This window comes from Trachypithecus francoisi, unplaced genomic scaffold (assembly GCF_009764315.1).
Source record: "Trachypithecus francoisi isolate TF-2019V2 unplaced genomic scaffold, Tfra_2.0 Contig01474, whole genome shotgun sequence".
Lineage (NCBI taxonomy): Eukaryota > Metazoa > Chordata > Mammalia > Primates > Cercopithecidae > Trachypithecus > Trachypithecus francoisi.
In genome coordinates, this window is record NW_022681435.1 from 596651 (window position 1) to 615632 (window position 18982).

The window sequence follows — 18982 nt, forward strand, 5'->3', positions numbered from 1 at the left end:
GTGCCACGTTCCTGTAGTCCCAGCCATACAGGAGGCTGAGGCAGGAGGATCACTTGAGCCCAGGAGTTTGAGGCTTCAGTGAGCTGGGATCCTGACACTGCACTCCAGCGTGAGTGACAGAATAAGACCCTGTCTTGAAACACACACACACACACAAACAGACTTCAAGTTATTTTTATGCTCTTTTTTTTTCCCCAAGAGGAACTTGCAATTTGAATAGGAACTTAAAGGCATTCAGAGAGACACTGTCTTCTTTTTAGGCTCACAGAACTGACTAGATTTTTATAAAAGGATTTCTGTTCAACTACAGAAATCTCCCTAAGAGGATATTTAAGCATAAGTTGTCAAACATGACCTGCCCCCACCCCCGAAATGCATTTGCCATAATAGCACAAAGGAAGGTCAATGGAGATATATAAGAAAACAATTCTGGCGGGAAACTGCTATTCCAGTTTCCTGATTCCTAATAGAGGTATACCAAAAGTCAACGTTCTTGTAAAGAAGTTATTTTTTGTTTGTTTGTTTGTTTGAGGCAGAGTCTCTCTCTGTTGCCCAGGCTGGAGTGCAGTGGCAAGATCTCAGCTCACTGCAACCTCCACCTCCCAGGCTCAAGCAATTCTCTTACCTCAGCCTCCCGAGGAGATGGGATTACAGGCATACACCACCACACACAGCTAATTTTTAAAAAAATATTTTTATTTGCATTTCTCTGATGGCGAGTGATGATGAGCATTTTTTCATGTGTCTGTTGGCTGTATGAATGTCTTCTTTTGAGAAATGTCTGTTCATATGCTTTGCCCACTTTTTGATGGGGTTGTTTGTTTTTTTCTTGTATATTTGTTTGAGTTCTTTGTAGATTCTGGATATTAGCCCTTTGTCAGATGAGTAGGTTGCAAAAATTTTCTCCCATTCTGTAGGTTGCCTGTTCACTCTGATGGTAGTTTCTTTTGCTGTGCAGAAGCTCTTTAGTTGAATTAGATTCCATTTGTCAATTTTGGCTTTTGCTGCTGTTGCTTTTGGTGTTTTAGACATGAAGTCCTTGCCCATGCCTATGTCCTGAATGGTAATACCTAGATTATCTTCTAGGGTTTTTATGGTATTAGGTCTAACATTTAAGTCTCTAATCCATCTTGAATTAATCTTCGTATAAGGGGTAAGGAAAGGATCCAGTTTCAGCTTTCTACTTATGGCTAGCCAATTTTCCCAGCACCATTTATTAAATAGGGAATCCTTTCCCCATTTCTTGTTTCTCTCAGGTTTGTCCAAGATCAGATGGCTGTAGATGTGTGGTATTATTTCTGAGGACTCTGTTCTGTTCCATTGGTCTATATCTCTGTTTTGGTACCAGTACCATGCTGTTTTGGTTACTGTAGCCTTGTAGTATAGTTTGAAGTCAGGTAGCGTGACACCTCCAGCTTTGTCCTTTTAAGAATGGCAATCATTAAGAAGTCAGGAAACAGCAGGTGTTGGAGAGGATGTGGAGAAATAGGAACACTTTTACACTGCTGGTGGTATTGTAAACTAGTTCAACCATTATGGAAAACAGTATGGCAATTCCTCAAGGATCTAGAACTAAATGTACCATATGACCCAGCCATCCCACTACCGGGTATATAGCCAAAGGATTATAAATTATTCTACTACAAAGACACATGCACGCGTATGTTTATTGCGGCACTATTCACAATAGCAAAGACTTGGAATCAACCCAAATGTCCATCAGTGACAGACTGGATTAAGAAAATGTGGCACATATACACCATGGAATACTATGCAGCCATAAAAAAGGATGAGTTTGCGTCCTTTGTAGGGACATGGATGCAGCTGGAAACCATCATTCTTAGCAAACTATCACAAGAAGAGAAAACCAAACACCGCATGTTCTCACTCATAGGTGAGAACTGAACAATGAGATCACTTGGACTCGGGAAGGGGAACATCACACACTGGGGCCTATCATGGGGAGGGGGGAGGAGGGAGGGATTGCATTGGGGAGTTATACATGATATAAATGATGAATTGATGAGTGCTGACGAGCTGACGGGTGCAGCACACCAACATGGCATAAGTATACATATGTAACCAACCTGCATGTTATGCACATGTACCCTGAACTTAAAGTATAATTAAAAAAAATAAATAAATAAAAATAAATAAAAAATAAAAAATAAAAAAATAAAATATATATATATATTTTTAGTAGAGAAGGGGTTTTACAATGTTGGGCAGGCTGGTCTCCAACTCCTGACCTCAGGTGATCCACCTGCCTCAGCCTCCCAAATTGCTGGAGAAAGTTAGAAGTTCAGACGAGTCTCGCTCTGTCACCAGGCTGGAGTGCAATGGTGCAATCTTGGCTCACTGAAACCTCTTCCTCCTGGGTTCAAGCGATTCTCCTCCCTCAACCTCCTGAGTAACTGGAATTACAGATGCATGCCTCCATGCCCAGCTAGTTTTTGTATTTTTAGTAGAGATGGGGTTTCACCATATTGGTCAGGCTGGTCTCGAACTCCTGACCTCGTGATCTGCCCAGCTCGGCCTCCCAAAGTGCTGGGATTACAGGCGTGAGCCACTGTGCCTGGCCAAGTTAAGAAGTTCTTAATGTTAGTTTGTTCTCTAGACAGTTATACGCAGAAAACACCACTGCTTAATAGGAACCTGGATGTTTAACTCTTGGCATTCGTATTTAAAATTATCATAAAAGAGAGTCAAAGCACCAAATAAGAGGCTGGCTCACATCAGTTATTCTCACATTATGCTACCATGGAAGCTGCACCAACGTATCTGTTTTACCATGCAAATGTAATTGCATAAACGTCTACTAAATGGTGAACAAAATGTGGCATAGCCATGGCATGGAATAAACCCTAGTCAAGCAATAAAAAGGAACCAACTACAGATACATGTGACAACCTGAATAAATCTCAACCACTATTCTAACTGAAAAAAGCCAGATGCTAAAGACTATATATTGTACGATTCCATCTGTATGGAATGTCCAGAAAAGGCAGATCTAAACAGACACAATAGATTAGGGGTTGTCTGGAGCTGGGGTAAGAATGGGAGTGATTGCAAACAGGTCCCAGGGATGTTTGGGGAATGATGAAATGATATAAAATTGGATTGTGCTAATGATTGCACCATTCAGTAAATTTACCAAAAATCATTGAAACACTTGGATATATTTCATGGAACGTAAATTATATCTCCAATAAAGCTGTTAAAAAAAAAACAGAAAAGTAAGAATAACTTGAATAAAGATGCTCTTTTCCTCCAGGGGGAAAATATAATTATAGTCATATTTTTCTAATTTATAGCAAAAAAATAATTTAATGGATAGATTGTTTTCCGTTTTAAATTTTTTGTTTATTAATTTTTGTCTCTAGATTATTGTCATCCATACTACAAGTTTAGTTTTTATTTAATTTGCATGAAATTGATAGTTAGCTATTTTAAGTTAATATTTCATAGCATTAAGCCTGAAACACATGGTTCCTAAGTTCTTCCCCAACCTAAACAAAAGAGAAAACCACTGACCAGAATTACACGCAAGCTCCTCTATCATTTTTAGATTTGACTATTTAAATCAGTTTAAGGAAATATGTGATTCGAAACTAATCTGGTTTCAGTCACGTTCGAAATTGAATGGATCATTGTGGTCTGTAAATCTATGGCCTTGACTTGGGGTGGCCTGGAGGACTCCAATGTAGTCAATTCCAGGAGGACAGAACTGTGTCTTATTTACACAGGGCTGTGTTTGGCCCAGACCTTCTTCCCCTCCCATCTGGTTCTCTCACACAGAACACAGTGCCCTCAATAAATATTGTTTTAGTGATTACATGAATAGGCCCACAAATTTACAGATGCACCAAATAGTTTCTAAAACTGAATGTACACACACACACACACACACACACACACAATCTCTCTCTCTCGTTTTCCAAACCCACACAAATGGCTGTTTTTGTGCTTAGTAAACGACATTCATTTAAACATGTTAGTAAATTCATGGTAAAATTTTGCCATAATGAAATATTTTCAATCAATAAATAGCCATATAATTTTGATGTAAATATCTCAGTTCAAAAGATGAGAAACTACTACTTTAAAAGACTTTTACATTCCCACCAAAATCTTCAGTTATTTCCCTTTTCAGTCATTATTCCAAGCAAATATACACCTCATTTTTCAGCTTTGTCTAAATCTAGCTTACGTTTTTTGGCTTTGGCCAAAATTTGGATTACAACTCACCTTCAGTGTTGAGCACACTGTAAACAAATAAGCTAACAAATAACATGCCTATCAGTAATTCACAAAATAGCATCAGTATTAATTTCAAAAGTCTCTTTCTAGTTAGGACAAGTGATCAATTTATTTTGTAAATAACAAGAGGTAAGAACCTTCTTATAACGTTGGCCTTATGACGTCAGCCTGGGTCCCAGGAAGTATAGTTGTTTTCATTCTTTCTGCAAACATTTGAGGAACCACACAGGGACACTCCCTGCCTTGGGCAGAAATTCCTCTGTGTCAAGGGCCTTCACTCAAACTGGGAGTGCGGTGGAGAAGGGAGTGGGCAGCAGGAGAAAAGCGTAACAACAGCACCAATTGTGTCTGCCAGGGTACCTGACACTACTGCCCAGCTCACATTTCAGGAAAACCAGACTTCAGTAGCTCTGAATATTTAATAGCATTAGGTAAAATCAAAAGGACAGATTATCTCCTCTCTATCACAAACACAGAATAATTCCTTTTTGTATTCTGACACTTCATCTAATCTATATACACCAAAAAAGTAAAAGAGGTTTTGATTCCTAAAATAAAACAATTAGAATATATTGGGGAACAGATGCAGCTTCAGTTAGGTTCAGGGCTTGTTGCTTTTTCTGATCCTTATATTCAATTTTGTCTTCACTTCCAAAAAGGCTGAAAATTCACAGCTATGTTATCATCCAGTCTAAAAACTACACCTGCACGGTCCCATACTAGTCTTTAGTAAGATAAGAGTGTTCCTTTGTCTAGCCGCCTAGCACTCTGTAACTTCCAGCTCTAAAATCTCATGATGCCTACTCAACATGAAGGAAACGGTCAAGCAATGGGCTGTTCTTTTAACTACACCTGCAGCTGCGGAAGCCCGGACAAATGAATGAAGACAGCCACCCTCATTCATCTCTGCTGTTTAAAAAATAACGAGCGCAGTGAAAGTCACCACGTTGCAGTTCCCACGTCAGGGCGTTTACCGCAGGACTTTTCTCTACAGCCTCTGAAATTAGCAGGCAGAAATCGCGGGGACCCCTGACAAACGGATTGTATAACAACAACCTAAATAAATAATCAGGTGTGCGCCGGGTTAAGTAGGGGTTCCTCTCTGCGAAAAAAAGCAACTCTTCCCAGTGGAGAAGAAACTTCTTGCCCAGGAAATTCGAGCCCAGAACCGAGGTTTTCAGGGAGGATTACCTCTTCACCAAGGACCCTTTTACAGGAAATGTCTTTGATGCCAGGAGCTCCGCTGAGGAAGCCGCTGGAAAGGCACCTGGACACCCACATACCTGGAGGGGATGCGGGGGCGCGCCGCAGGCACCGGGCCCGAAGGTCCCTACCTTCGGAATCGCCTACCTTGGGGGGCGCCCAGCCGGCACTGGGTCCCGGTGCTGCTCCTCACCTGGGTGATCGGGCCTTGGGGCCAGGTCGGTTGCCAGGGTCCTGGGAGTGCAGCCGCCACCGCCCGCAGGTTTGGCTCCGCTCCGCGGGGCGCGCCCAGGGCAGAGTCCGGCGCCGGTGAGGCTCCGGGGAGGAGTCACGGCGGGACGCGCCCGCCCACCGCGGGAGAGGCAGGCTCTGCCCCTCACGCCCCTCGCTAGGGTGCTGTACAGGTGGGTTGGGGGAGGGGATCGGCTGCTGCTTTTCAAGAAGTTTCTATTTGCACCCTAAGTTTATAAACTTTTTTGTTTTTTAAATAATTTTTGATTTTATTGTTTCTAGTATAAATTTATGGCGTACAAGTGCATTTTTTTGTTTTTTTAAAAACCTTTCTTTTGGAACTTAAATAAAGTTGCAAAGATAGTAAAGAGAGTCTTCTATATACCCCTCAGTCGGTGTCTCCTAATGCCTACAGCTTCGACAACCATGGCACATTTGTCAAAACTAAGAAATTCACATTGGGCCCGGAACGGTGGCTCACGCCTTGTAATCTCAGCATTTTGAGAGGCCAAGGCAGGCGGGAGGATCGCTTGAGCTCAGAAGTTCGAAACCAGCCTGGGCAACACAGCGAGATCTCATTTCTACTAAAAATATTTTTAAAAAGAAATTGACATTGATCTGCCACTATTAACACTACTCCAGACTTGATGTAGCTGTCACTAGCTTTTAGGCTAACCCCTTTCCCTATTCCCGGTATTCCCGGCCGGGATACCCCCCTGCATTTAGCTTCCTGTGTCCTTTGTCTCCTCTAATTCATGATAGTTTCTCTGTCTTTTCTTGACTTCGACAGCTGTAAGGAATTCTAGTAAAGTATTGTGATAAAGTATTCTGATAAGGTATAGTTTTGTGGGGGTACCTCGACACCCACTCATGTGGGTGTTGTCTACTGTTTTCTTCTCATGATGAGACTTGGGGGAGGAAAGCCTCAGAGATGAAGTGCCTTCCCCATCTCATCCTATCAGGGACGATGGCACGATGGCCACGTGACTTATCACTGGTGACTTGACCTTGATCCATTAGTTAAGGTTGTGTCTGCCAGGTTTCTCTACTGCAAAGCTGTTTTTCTCTTTCCATACACTCTACTCTGAGTGGCATGACTCAATTCAGCCCACACTCAAGATGAGGGCAAGATTAAACTCCATCCCAGAGGAGGGAGTATTCATATATTATTATTTAGAATTATTCTGTAAGGAAGATTTGTTCCATCTCTCTTGTTTATTCAATCATTTATGTCAGTATTTGTTATGTCAATATGGACCCATGTATATTTATTTATTTTATATTTTTGGCTAGAATTCAATACTACATTATTAATTTTGTTGCTCAGATGGTTCCAGCTTTGACCACTGGGAACTCTTTCAGGTTGACTCCTGTGTCTCTCTGAAAGTTCATAAACTTTTAGGATTGTGGGGGGAAAAAAGTGTATTTTCTCCACCCCCCTCCTCAACATTTAACAGATTGAGAAAACTGCAATCCAAATCCTTCAGTATCCAAGGGCTTTTCAGAATCTTCCTGGGAATCCTACAATTACTGATTCCCACCACAATTAGAGAGAAATGTTATTTATTTTTTTTTACTAACAGATTAACTTGTAGATTGTGACCCAATTGGAGAAGTGAAAGTTGATGGTTCTTAGGTAATTTTTTTGTTAACTAATCCTTTTGGTTCTATTAAATAGATGTATGTATATTTACAGACAAATCATGTTGCAAAGATAGCCATGGATGTTTATTATAAGTTTCAGCACTGAAGAAATCCAGCTGTTGAGGATCATTTGTTACATTGCCTTGGTTCGCTCATGTTTGCATTTGCAAGTTGGTTCCACAAACACCACATTTCCTCCTTCTGAGCTTGGCTTTTGCTCAGCATTTGACACCGCCTGCTTTCTGAGACTTGTCCACCTCTCTTCCTGGCATTGACCCTTCCTGGAGAAGGAAATCTACTTCTCCATTAGCTTGGATTGAGCTGGGTAAACACAGGATGCAGTGGAGTACCAGTGAGTCCTCCAGAACTGCAGAGCTAAATCATTTTCTGTCTTTCAACTATTTTTAACAAAGATGGTAACAAAAGTAAAAGTTAAAGGAAAACATTTCATACCTAAGTCTCACCATATCTGCTATGGACTGAATGGTTTGTGTTCCCCCATAAAAGTTCATATAATGGAATCCTAATCCCCAATGTGGTGGTGAAAGTGGGGTCTTCGGGAAGGTATTAGGTCATGAAGGTAGAGCGCTCATTAATGGGTTTTAGTGCCCTTCTAAGAAGAGACAAAAGGCTGGGAATGGTGACTCATGCATGCAGTTCCACCTCTTTGGGAGGCCAAGGCAGGTGGATCGCTTGAGTCCAGGAGTTTGAGACCAGCCTGGGCAGTATGGCAAAACCTCATCTCTACAAAATATACAAAAATTAGCTGAGCATGGTGGCACACTCCTGTAGTCCCAGCTACTCAGGAGGCTGAGGTGAAAGGATCACTTCAGCCTAGGAGGTAGAGGCTGCAGTGAGCTGAGAGTATACCACTGAACTCCAGCCTGGGCAACAGAGTGAGACACTGTCTCAAATAAAGAGATGGGGAGAGAGAGAGATGAGATCTCTGTCATGTGAGAACACAGCAAGCAAGCAACCATCTGCAAACCAGGAAGCAGGCCCCCACAGACACCACATTTCAGAGTGCCTTGATCTTGGACTGCCCAACCTCCAGAACTGTGAGAAATAAATAACTGGTTTAAGCCAGTTTAACACCAGTCTATGTTATTTTGTTACAGCCCCTGGAAATAAGACAATATGCCAGAAGAAATCGACAAGGTCAGAGATGAAGTTGAGATTCTTGTGTATGTTTCTGCAGGGAGAGGGGAGGCCTTAAGTGAAAGTGGTCATTCTAATTAGAATGAAATCATAATTTTATTTCATCGTTCTGCAAATAGACTATTCCCTCGGTAACTATAATAAACCTTTTGTGGAGGGGATCAGAGAAAACTCAGAATTCATGAGAGTGTGGAGTCACAATATATTGGCAACCTCCAGAGGGAAGCTCAGGAGAATCTATAAACTATTTATTAACTTAAAACTCCAGTGGTGTTTCTCAGAGTTTGGATATCGGGGGGTTAGGGATGAGGTGGGGATTGATGTTTATGGATTTCTCTTACAGCTGTTGCCTTTGATTATTGTTTTCATGACAGCATATGTACAAACCATTTAAAATTTTTCTAGAGCTGTATATCTTCACATTTTTAAGATTATCCACATTAAGGAAAAGTATTACTATTACATAATGTTCAGAGTGGCTTTGGTTGGGTCTGATAGAGATTAGATGGGGACTAAAGTATCCCCAAACCACCCAGGGTGCCCTCGTTGAATAAATCCCTTCTCCTACTCCACTAAAAAGAGGAGGGATTGAGGGTGCAGAAGAAAGCAGCAGATGCAGTATCCCCTCCTGAAGAACACTACGAATTGTCACCCACGTTGAAAGAGAGTCTAACTGTAAATCTAACACCCTGCCTTGTGATATTGAGAGCTTGTGGCTTGTGGCATTTGGACCCAGGCTCATATTTGAAATCGCTGTTGTTTACTTCTGTTCATGATTATTTGCTGAAAGGGAAAGTTTTGTGTATATGTGTGTGTGTGTGTGTGTGTGTGTGTATTTAGTGCAACTTTATTTTATTTAAAATTTGCATTTAAAATATATTAAAATTATTTTATTTTAATATTATTTTAAATTTGCATTTAAAATATATGTGTGTGTGTCTATACACACACACATATTTAGTGTAATTTTAAATTTAAATTTTACTGTCATTCCATCCTTTAACACATGCACATACACGCACACACACATACACACACACAAACGCAAACACACACCATTCTTTAAAACGTTTCATTGCCTCCCCATGAGCTCTTATTGAAAACCTAAACCCTTCCCCAGGGAGAGAAGTTGCTCTGCTCTCCCCCATCCACCTCTCCTGCTTTATCTCTTGCCACATTGTTTTTCAACAAGGCTGGATGATTTGTGGTGTTCCAAACCAACTCTTGTTTCTTACCTTATTCCTTTTGTTGCTCTTGTCTCACTTCCACCCCTGACTCCATAGATCAGAATGTTCTTTCTCCTTCTCTTTGACCTGGAAACTCCTTTTCCATTTATTTCCTATGTATAGGGAAACCTTCCCTGAGCTCCCCAGTTTATGTTGGGTGTCCCACTTAGGTCTTCTCATAAAGTGATGCACTGCATTTGCTTTTCTGTAAGTTTTCTGTAGGTACTGTAACAAATAACTACACTTGGCTGCTTACGACAATGCATATTTTTTGTTATAAAGTTCTGTAGGTCAGAAATGTGTCATGGTACCAGGGTAAAATCAACTGTTCCTTACTGGAGCCTCTTGGGGAGAATTTATTCCCTTGCCTTTTCCAGCCTTTTGTAGAGGCTGTCTGCATTTCTCCACTCATGGCCCCTTTCTACACCTTCAAAACCAGCAGCACACTTCCCCCGACTCTGTCCCACTTTCACTTGTAAGGACCTTTGTGATGACATTAAGATCAACTAGATGACCCAAGATAATCTCCCTATCTCAACATCCTCAAATTCATCACATCTGCAAAGTCTCTTCGCCACATAAGATATTCACAGGGACTGAGGATTAGGACATGGGCTTCTTTGCAGGAGGGCATTATTCTGCCTACCATACTTTTGTCCCCATAAGTCAGGTCATAATTCAAACATTAATTAGGTTTTGTTATGAAATATTTCATTTTTAAGGCACAAAATCAAGAAGGCTTTGCAAAATTATAAAGGAGGCATGCTCCTATCACTTTTTTGGTCATGCCTCTGCCTGCCTTTCCCTCCTGTCCTCTCACATTCCTGTGATGCCTCCATAATGCCACCCTAAGGAGTTCCTGGTATTGGATAATTTTCCAACTTCTTCCTCCTCTCCCATACCTACAGTCTTTCTACACTTTCTGCGACTTGTGGGAAGGAAAAGGGAATGCAAATATGGAAGTTACAGCATTGAAATTTAACTCTATGAGTCCCACAAGTCTTGCATTTTGAGCTCCGAGCTCACAATGGAGCTGATTGCTAGGAAAAACACCCTATACGTAACGTCTCTCACAAGCTTAGGACAAAACTCCATCTATTCTACACACTTCACAGCTGATGTGCTAAGTGTTGGGGTCCATTTTACAATTTTAAATTTCAAGGAGTTTGCACTTTAAATGGGTAGATCACATATATGCACATAAAAATACCTATAAATGCAATTATATAATAAGCTAAAATATTTTCAAGCAATAAATCATCACTGAGTATTAGTGAAGATACTATGAACCAGAAAACTAAAAGAAAGTACTGACTTTAGTTTCTAGGGAAGTTCTAGGGAAGGCCTCAAGAGGTAGGTAGGCTTGGCATGGGTTTTTGAGAATAATTACCATGTTATTCTGGGAAAACACGGAAGCCTTTAAAGGTCAGACACAGTTAAAGGCACCAAAACAAGTCAATGTTCAGGCAGACTGAGAATCTACCAAGTAGATCAGTCCACCCAAACCACAGGAGACTAATGGGAGGTAAAGCAGAGAGGTGTAAGCAAGCCTTGAGTAACAAACAAGAATTACAGGAAATACAGTTTTCTTGTCCATCTCTGCTAAGAAAGGAAGGGAAAACAATATTGTAGGAACTGAAACTCTGGTTATTGAATGAGTTCATTAGTAAAATAATTAGCCAACGCTTATCAACAATATATGAATGTCTACTTGTATATACAAGTCTGTCTACACAGGTGAATCTTTTTCTAGGACTCCTTTCACATAATAGGTACAGAAACCAAGACATAACCAAGAGTGATATTCAGCATATGCACCTATGGGTTGAGCAGTAGTACTGACCAATCAGAAAAGCTGCCAGCCATAATAGACAACTGGTGAGTATGAACCCAGGTGAACCAGCAAAAAATCAGCCCTGAACATCATTATTTAAAATGATTGCTGCTCTCTTAGCAAAACTAAATATCCTGTTGGAAATGCCTTTTCAAAGCACCCAGTTGGAGTTATTAAGTTCTGATTTCTGAAGGCTTTCTTTCTGTTGACAAGCTTGGTTCACTTTATCTTAACAGTAGCTGGAATAATAAATAAGTTTTCTCTGCGCTGTGAGCCCTTACCCCTAAGTAAAGAACCAATAGAGAAAGGTGAAAGAAGACATGAAGGTTGAGATGTGTATTCTAAATTCAGGTATTTCTAAGCTTGGAGGAGGGACGTGAAGCCCAGGATAAGGCTGTAGGAAGGCTGTGTTAGACAAGCTTATTGGTTATAGGTAAAGCCTAAATTTCAAGACTACTTGTCTTTGCTATTTGTTCACCTTCTCTCCCTTTATTCTCATGCTATCTTCAGTTGGTAAAGACAATTTCAATATTAACTTCAGAAGCTCATGTTGGTTTGTTTCTATTTCTTCAGCTGGAATAGAAGAAATCTTACTGTATTCTAGGCCAAACAAGATGAATTTTCTTTAATTATCCAGTGTTTGAACCTGTTCACACACTGTAGTGAAAACCATAACTTTACAAAATATTTGTGCTTGTTTTTAAAGCTATTCTCTAACAGTCTGTGGGATTCTGGCTTTCTATTCTTTTTGCAACAGCAGTGTTTTGGGGAATAATTGTGATTTGAAACCTATATCTCTGTTTCTTATTTTTTTTTATTTGAAATATTATCTTTCTTGATGGTTTGGTAAGTGGATGGTATCAAAATAAAAATTTTGGAAAAAAACATAATGTCTTCACGTTAGCTCAAGTAATAGTGGGGAGTTAATATTAGGGTCCACATGGCAATAAGGAAGATGGAGAGCTCATCCAGGTCCCAAAGCAGGAACCCTGCAATGGCTGAGACTCCTAGAGGCTGGATAAGGATAGAGGAGCTTTAGGGTTTCAGCAAGAGTCTGGGGATTCTCCCTCTACCCAGCATTAATGCGGCATCTCTGCTTCTATGAGGATGGCTTCTGGTGTCTTGCTGCTATCGAGTGGCTTCCTTACCCTTGTCCTGTGAATCTTCAGTGGCCATGAAGTGTCATGTAATGCAGTGTTCAGATTAGCTAGTTGACCTTAGGCAAGTGACATAGCCGCTCTGGCTTCAGTTTCTATAAAATGGTCTCTAACTTTCATGAATCCTTGCAACGTCAGCCATGGCGCCCCACTGCTAGATTATTCTTGTTCTTATCAGTTTGAATTTTTGAGAATGAAGATCTGATTAAACCTGCTTTTTCCTCTTTAGGATGAGCTATTCACAGATCACCTCAAAAGTCACAGGCCGTGCTTTGGCTTGGCTGCTATTGGGATGAGGGCCCATCACTTTCTGTCTGTTTTCCAGGACTTAGTAACTACTTGGTTGTTACCCATGACAGAGCAAATGCCTGCCTAGGGCCCCTCCCTCAACAAGGACTGTGAGTGTAACAAGCCCTTCAAATGAAAACTAGGGCTGGTGGGCACCATAACTGTGGCTTCAAGTACAAATAAGATAAGGATTGAAGCCAAAAAATTCAACTTGGGTCCAGGAAGGGGCAGGTGGCATCTGGAGGAAGAATTAGAGTCTTTAAGAAAATCACTAAAGAAGGAAAGAAAGAACACAAAAACTTAAAAAACTACAATTCTCTCCCAGCTGTTAGGAACTGCATTTCTCTCTTTTAGCTATAGTTAAATGCTTTAAATTATTACCTAAATAGGTAATAAATCTCTACATTTATATATCTGTGTATGTCAAAATTCACACACTTATAAACATAGATTAATAAATTATTATACTAATAATGCACAAAACTAATAACATTAGAATTTGGGTATTTTTTTCTGTAAAATGACCAAGTTATTTTATGCCCAGATTGGTAGAGATTCTGCAAAATTTGTTAATTTTTGGTACTTTCTGAAATAGTCTTTAGTCATTTTTAAAAATAGTCCTTGCTTTTGGAAGTAAAACTACATTCCTTATCATTGTTATTGTTATTGCTGTATATTTTTATAATGTTGCCTACAAACCTGTTTTTCTTTAGATATTTATGATGTTTGTAGGATGTTTATCTTCTTTAGCAATTATTTTTTATTTTGTCTTTCCTAAATTCAAGCCTCAAATTCAGAATAATGAATCCATTAAGATGTCTTTCATACCTCAATTGTCTTTGGGTTTCTTAAAATGGACATTAGGTAACACTAAGATGTATTTCTTTACCCTACAAAAGAAAAGGCAATAGAAATAATTGGATTTGAATAAAATTCCCTAAATTTTAAGTAAGATACTTGATCTGTTTTCATACTGCTATAAAGATGCTACCTGAAAGGCCGGGTGCGGTGGCTCAAGCCTGTAATCCCAGCACTTTGGGAAGCCGAGATGGGCGGATCACGCACGAGGTCAGGAGATTGAGACCATCCTGGCTAACCCGGTGAAACCCCGTCTTTACTAAAAAATACAAAAAAACACTAGCCGGGTGAGGTGGCGGGCGCCTGTAGTCCCAGCTACTCGGGAGGCTGAGGCAGGAGAATGGCGTAAACCTGAGAGGCGGAGCCTGCAGTGAGCTGAGATCCGGCCACTGCACTCCAGCCTGGGCGACAGAGCGAGACTCCTTCTCAAAAAAAAAAAAAAAAAAAAGATGCTACCTGAGACTGGGTAATTTATAAACAAAAGAGGTTTAATTGACTCATTTCTGCATGGCTGTGGAGGCCTCATGAAACATATAATCATGTCAGAAGGTGAAGGGGAAGCAGGTACCTTCTTCACAAGGCAACAGGAGAGAGAGAAGGAGGAAGCTACCAGACACTTATCAAATAGTCAGATCTCGTGAGAACTCACTCACTATCACAAAAACAGCATGAGGGAAACTGCCCTCATAATCTGATCACCTCCCACCAGGTCTCTCCCTCAACATGTGGGGATTACAATACGGATTACAATTCAAAATGATATTTGAGTAGGGACATAGTCAAAGCACATTAGTAATTCAAAAGTCTTTTGCAAGCTCTTTTCTTCACCAAACTTATGATAATTCAAAATAACGGACAAATCAAAATGAGAATTACCTTCCTAGACTAATTATACATAACACATATATACTAACGAATATCTTTTTATGATTATATACTTTTAAGTTAAAATCAAGCTCCTGTTGAAGCATAAAGATTGTAACAATAACTGTCTATGAAAATATTTTTACTAAAGGATTTTAGATTCACAAATCATTTTCTCTTTTTGTTCACAGAAAGTCTGAACAAGCACTGGAGGTACTGAGTCATTTACAAGAAATCATCAGAGGTCTTTTTGCTTCTGTTTTGTTTGTTTTTGTTTTTTTGTTTTTGTTTGTTTGTTTGTTTATTTTTTATTATACTTTAAGTTCTAGGGTACCTGTGCATAACGTGCAGGTTTGTTACATATGTATACTTATACCATGTTGGTGTGCTGCACCCATCAACTCGTCAGCACTCATCAATTCATCATTTATATCATGTATAACTCCCCAATGCAATCCCTCCCCCCTCCCCCCTCCCCATGATAGGCCCCAGTGTGTGACGTTCCCCTTCCCGAGTCCAAGTGATCTCATTGTTCAGTTCCCACCTATGAGTGAGAACGTGCGGTGTTTGGTTTTCTCTTCTTGTGATAGTTTGCTAAGAATGATGGTTTCCAGCTGCATCCATGTCCCTACAAAGGACGCAAACTCATCCTTTTTTATGGCTGCATAGTATTCCATGGTGTATATGTGCCACATTTTCTTAATCCAGTCTGTCACTGATGGACATTTGGGTTGATTCCAAGTCTTTGCTATTGTGAATAGTGCCTCAATAAACATACGTGTGCATGTGTCTTTGTAGTAGAATAATTTATAATCCTTTGGGTATATACCCAGATATAGACCAATGGAACAGAACAGAGTCCTCAGAAATAATACCACACATCTACAGCCATCTGATCTTGGACAAACCTGAGAGAAACAAGAAATGGGGGAAGGATTCCCTATTCAATAAATGGTGCTGGGAAAATTGGCTAGCCATGAATAGAAAGCTGAAACTGGATCCTTTCCTTACCCCTTATACGAAGATTAATTCAAGATGGATTAGAGACTTAAATGTTAGACCTAATACCATAAAAACCCTAGAAGATAATCTAGGTATTACCATTCAGGACATAGGCATGGGCAAGGACTTCATGTCTAAAACACCAAAAGCAACAGCAGCAAAAGCCAAAATTGACAAATGGGATCTAATTCAACTAAAGAGCTTCTGCACAGCAAAAGAAACTACCATCAGAGTGAACAGGCAACCTACAGAATGGGAGAAAATTTTTGCAACCTACTCATCTGACAAAGGGCTAATATCCAGAATCTACAAAGAACTCAAACAAATATACAAGAAAAAACAAACAACCCCATCAAAAAGTGGGCAAAGGATATGAACAGACATTTCTCAAAAGAAGACATTCATACAGCCAACAGACACATGAAAAAATGCTCATCATCACTCGCCATCAGAGAAATGCAAATCAAAACCACAATGAGATACCATCTCACACCAGTTAGATTGGCAATCATTAAGAAGTTAGGAAACAACAGGTGTTGGAGAGGATGTGGAGAAATAGGAACACTTTTACACTGTTGGTGGGATTGTAAACTAGTTCAACCATTATGGAAAACAGTATGGCAATTCCTCAAGGATCTAGAACTAAATGTTTTTGTTTTGAGATGGAGTCTCGCTGTGTCACCCAGGCTGGAATGCAGTGGTGTGATCTCGGCTCACTGCAACTTCCACTTCCCAGATTCAAGAGACTCTCCTGCCTCAGCCTCCCAAGTAGCTGGGATTACAGGCGCCTGCCACCACGCTCAGCTATTTTTTCTATTTTTAGTAGAGACGGGGGTTTCTCCATATTGGCCAGGCTGGTCTCAAACTCCTGAGCTCAAGTGATCAGCCCACCTTGGCCTCCCAAAGTGCTAGGATTGCAGGCCTGAGCCACCATACCTGGCCCTTTTTGCTTCTTTAAATCTTTCGTTAGGTGTAGAAACCAAGGCATCTCCTCCTTATCTAAAAGCTATAGCAGCAATAGCAAAGAGTATTTGTTTTTTAAAATTTGACTCAGTGGATTTAGTCCTAGGGTTTCCACAAAATGTAACTGTATTAGGCCAGTCTTGCATTGCTATACAGAAACACCTGAGACTGGGTTATTTATAAAGAAAAGAGGTTTAATTATCTCACGGTTCTGCAGGCTGTACAGGAAGCATAGCAGCTTCTGCTTCTAGGGAGGCCTCAGGGAACTTAAAATCATGGCAGAAAGAGAAGCAGGCAAGTCATATGGTGAAAGCAGAAGCGAGAGAGAAGAGGGGAAGTGGCACACCCTTTTAAACAACCACATCTGATGAGAACTCTGTCACTGTCATGGGGACAGCATCAGGGGATGGTGCGAAACCATTTGTGAGAAATCCCCCGCTCTAATCCAATCACCTCCCACTAGGTCCCATCTCCAACTTTGGGGATTATATTTCAACATGAGATCTGGGTGGGTCAAATATCCAAACCATTATTAGTAATATTTCTCAGTTCTACACAGATTCTCCGATTGTCCTACTGACTGAGAACATTCAGCCATTTATATAGCTCATTTCTTGACCTCCTATGAAATATTGTTCATTGCTCTTCACACATCTCTACTCGTTACTCCAACACTTTACACCCAGTCTTTCTCTTCCCTCAACCTAAGGAGCAGGAACTTACCTCTCCTGCACAGAGAGACTTCTTTGAATAATGCTGATTAAATTTTGTTTGATGGTGATGGTTTATACTTAAAAAGAAAAAGTAAAAATTGCAGAGTGGGCTACATTAGCACAGATGTGTATTTACCCTTAACATATTAGCTTCTCCCAGAAGGTAACATAGTTCAAATAGTTCGATTAATTCCCTTTGCCGGGCATGCTAACAAAAGATAAAACAGCAAGTATTTATACTAATAATAGATATGATTTGAAGTTGGTAGACTTTGAAATTTCCTGAGGCTATCCTTGCTACAATGGCCAGTTTGTTTGCTTCAGAGACTTTCCTGCCTGCTTTGCAGAAATTATATAATTCTATTTAATGAGTCTGACCACCTTAAGGGGTCAATGTCTTATTTGTGTGGTTCCCAATAGAATCTGTGACCCTCTGTTACTACTTCTTAAGAAAGTGTGATTTCTGCTCTAAGCTAGTTTAAATTTAAATTCATAACCCAAGGGAAAGTTTATGTTTTAGCAATCACTTCTTGCTGTCCCTTTATAAATTTTAGAGGTTAAATTGAACGGTTCAGGACCAGGCTAAAGGAGAAAAGCATCCAGGTCTCTAGAAAAGGCCAGCTGAACTTTGGGACATGTTTTCATATCCTGGGATGATAACTGAGGCCTCTGCTTCAGAGTCTAATAAAATAGTGGGTGGCCCATTGGTTTCTCACACTCACCTGGCTGATGCAGCTGGCTGATGCATCTCTTTCAGATTCTTAAATGCTACTTTACAGCCCTTGTTACACCAGAGGTTTGAATAATTCATCCTGTAACAAAAAGAACAGAAGACACTAATCTTCCCCTAACTACAGGCGACATTTGCTGGACAACCTCCTGATCAGCAAAATCATAGCAATGGTTAAATGCTGTATATCCTAGATTAATGCCCCGTGGTCTAATATTGCTTACCTTTGGTCCAAAATGGGACTAAGAAAAGAAAAAGCAGCCCCTGACAGTCAGGAGATAGCATGGTATTATCAGCTGGCCTTGTCATTGCCAGGAGAAAGGAAAATAACAGGCCAACACCATTTATGAGCATTTATAGGTAAATCTCTCAGACAAAATATTATCAAATTGATTCTAGCAAGATACAAAAGGGGTAATATAACCCAACCAAGGTGAACTTGTTCTGGGGTTACAAAAATGGTTTAACTATTAAAAATCTATCAACATAATTCTTCACATTAAGAAAATAAAGATGTGAAATGAATCATTTCAAAAATGGAGAAAGGACTTTTGCTAAAACTGAATACCTGTTCATGATTAAAAGACAAAACTTATAACAAATTAAAAAAGGAAATTTCCTTAATTGAGTGAAGAATATTCAGAAAACTTTGTAAAAAATATCACACTTAATGGTTCTCTAATCTGAGATCAGAAATGAGGTAAGAAAGCTTCCATCACAGTTTTTGTTTTGTTTTGTTTTGTTTTCGAGATAGAGTCTCACTCTGTTGCCCAGGCTAGAGTGCAATGGCACAATCTCAGCTTACTGCAACCTTTACCTCCTAGGTTCAAGCAATTCTCCTGCCTCAGCTT

The 18982-nt window shown here is 40.1% G+C and overlaps 1 protein-coding gene across 3 annotated transcripts in view; it reads right to left on the reverse strand.

Moving 5' to 3' along the window:
* CCDC68 (coiled-coil domain containing 68) overlaps positions 1–5782 on the reverse strand; it is a 65192-nt gene extending 59410 nt beyond the window's left edge. For 2 of the 3 annotated variants that reach the window (XM_033238101.1, XM_033238080.1), the window contains exon 1: positions 5611–5782. The gene's annotated coding sequence lies outside the window, so the exon portion shown is untranslated. The remainder of the gene's footprint in view (positions 1–5610) is intronic. The other variant, XM_033238090.1, reaches the window with a different exon arrangement.
* Positions 5783–18982: the final 13200 nt, after the last annotated feature.